General features: G+C 49.7%; 1 long non-coding RNA gene across 1 annotated transcript; it reads right to left on the reverse strand.

Moving 5' to 3' along the window:
* Positions 1 to 993: 993 nt before the first annotated feature.
* Positions 994 to 2,449, reverse strand: LOC125538432 (uncharacterized). The gene is made up of 2 exons (XR_007296348.2): positions 1,916 to 2,449; positions 994 to 1,627 (listed from the first exon to the last, which is right to left on the reverse strand). It is a non-coding gene; the product is annotated as an uncharacterized LOC125538432 (long non-coding RNA).
* Positions 2,450 to 2,729: the final 280 nt, after the last annotated feature.

Here is a 2,729-nt window from a genome sequence, read left to right on the forward strand (position 1 = left end):
GTGCGATGGAAAGCGCCTGAAAAACCGAAATAAAATTTTGGGACAATCCGGCCCTGAATACAAACCCAATCCGAAATAAAAGGGTGCATTATCGCCAGACACCCGGGTTAAACACCAAAAAACAAAAACCCTCTACAGGGCATGGAACCGTACTGGAGGGATGGCTCAATGCACCCTGTAAAATTCACAGTGCAGAGGGCGCCACACCGACTCATAGCCTTAGAGCATGTTGGATACTCCGGCAGGTGGCCAAAAGTGGCGAAGACCTCCTAACCCCAGAAGCCACAGAGCACCAGCCCAGGGATACCAGTATGGTATTAACAGTCTTCGAGACTTTCGCATCAAATAATATGCGAAAACGAACACTCCGCAGCCTTGCCGAAGTCTACCACATGGCAACAATAAACCCATGGAGTGACACGGCTATTACTTTTAATGCCAGTGACGAACCTAAATTCTGAACAGCCCGAGCACCAGCCGCATTGGTCCTCAGTCCAATAGTGGACGGCTTTCGACTCACCAAGGTACTCATGGACGGTGGCAGCGGATTGAACCTCATTTATGAGGAAACCCTTCCAAATGAAAATAGACTGGAACGCATTGAGCGAAGCAGCACAACCTTTAGAGGAATAATCCCTAGTTGGGAAGCGCGCTGTATAGGAAAAATCACACTAGATGTGGTGTTCGGCATGCCGGATAATTACAGATCCGAAGAGGTCACGTTTCAAGTGGCCTCGTTCAGTAGCGAATACCACGCTCTATTAGGGAGGGAGGCGTTTACAATCTTCCAAGCCATACCCCATTACGGGTACATGAAGCTCAAAATGCACGGGCCCAACGAAATCATCACTCTTGCTAGTGATCCGGACATAGCACTTCGCGCCGAAAATAGGACAGCCGCACTGGCCCTCGAGGCACTATCCGAAGCCCTAGCAGCCGAGGAACTGACTGCGCTGCGCTCCACGATGAACAGGGACGACGTGATACTCGATAAAAGATCCAAGTCCACCTCCTTTAAACCGGCGGACGAAATAGTCAAATTCCAAGTCCATCCAACGGACCCTAAAAAACAGCTTTCATCGGGGCACAATTAAACCATGATGTAGACGCCGCACTACGAGAGTTCCTACGCGAGAACTGAGACATTTTTGCCTGGCACCCTTCAGACATGCCAGAAATTCCACGCAGGCTGGCCGAGCACAGCCTAAATCTCCCCCTAATAATAAACCAGCGACTGCTTCTGGTCGTACATCGTCGGCTTACAAAAAAGTCCCCCCATTTTTGATAAATTAACCCGCAGTCCCTGTTTAAGTGAATCTGCAAAAATGATTCATTTTTACAGAAACACCCCTATGTTCGTAAGAATTCAGCCCGCGATCCTTTCTTCATCCAGACAGCTTCCTTTCCAGTGCAGCGAGGCGGCGCCCTTCACGGGGACGACAGCTCCGGGTGGGCTCGTGGGCGACCGTGCTGCAGGAGGCTTCGCGCGAGCACCCGATCTCCCGTGTCCACCCCTGGGTTCTCGTCATCGCACCGGCGGCTGCCCTTGCCGCCACTCTCCGTTCCTCTGCCTCCTAGCAGAGGAGGCAAAAATAAAATCATCATTGCTCGGGATCAAACTCTCCACCTGCGAACCAGAGAGGATTCGACTTCATATTAGAAAGAGATAGTACCACCTCGCTATTTTAGATCATATTTCACCAATATATATATATATATATATATATATATATATATATATATATATATATATATATATATATATATATATATATATGTGGGCGATCTGAAATCAACAAGCCGCCTCAAAATCAATCAAGGGAAGGAATTAACAAAGGAGAACCAGCTCGAGGGGGGACCTATCGACCAATTGTCGTAGAACGGAAAGAACGAAAAAAGAAAGATTGGATCCGACCTGATGGGGTGGAGGTTTTGGCACATCCAGTGTTGACAGCCTGCAACTGTCGGACACGGGCCTCCCAGAGGGAGGAGGAGACAGAACAGGGCCGGCTTGGCGGCACCGCGGATGTTGGCGGAGGAAAAGTAGCCCAACAGCGCTGGATCATGGATCGCCGCCAGTACACTGGAATGACATGCATGTGAGGCGAATTTGGGCGGCGCAGGTCCCCGTGGAGATCAGAGGATCGCGCCGGAGTCATGGGAAGGGATGGGGAGGGGGCGCTCGCAACGGGGCTGGCCACGACGCAGGTGGTGGTGGCCACCGTCGGCGGGGAGGGTCGCTGGTGCCGGCATGCACTCTCGCCTGGATATGAATGAGAGAGAGAGATGATTGACAGAGAACGAGAGAGAACCAGATTGGTGGAGGTGGAGACGGATGGATAAGGGGCCTCTCTAGAGACGTACACGTGATGGTTACGTGTCCGCTCGATTTTTATCAGCCGGCTGGATTTTCTAATCCTTTTTCTAAACAAAAGAGGACATGCACGATGCTCTCAGGTCTCAGCACTGGTACCTTTTATAGAAAAAATCAAAGAGATGTTACGATCTACAGAAGAGTACAAGGTCACCTGGGCTCGGCGTACAGCTAATCTAGCTGCTCATGTTTTAGCTAAAGTGGAGGTTAGCAATGATTTAGAGATGGTTTGGCCTGATGTGTCACCGGACTGCATTTTTACATTTTGTAGCGAATGACATTCCCAACATTGTTCAAGTAATAAAGTTGGGAGTACCCCTGAAAAAGAACTATATGTGCTTTTTTTGAGGGAATG

Source organism: Triticum urartu, chromosome 2A, assembly GCF_056163025.1.
Source record: "Triticum urartu cultivar PI428250 chromosome 2A, HENAU_Tu73, whole genome shotgun sequence".
In the NCBI taxonomy this organism is placed as follows: Eukaryota; Viridiplantae; Streptophyta; class Magnoliopsida; order Poales; family Poaceae; genus Triticum; species Triticum urartu.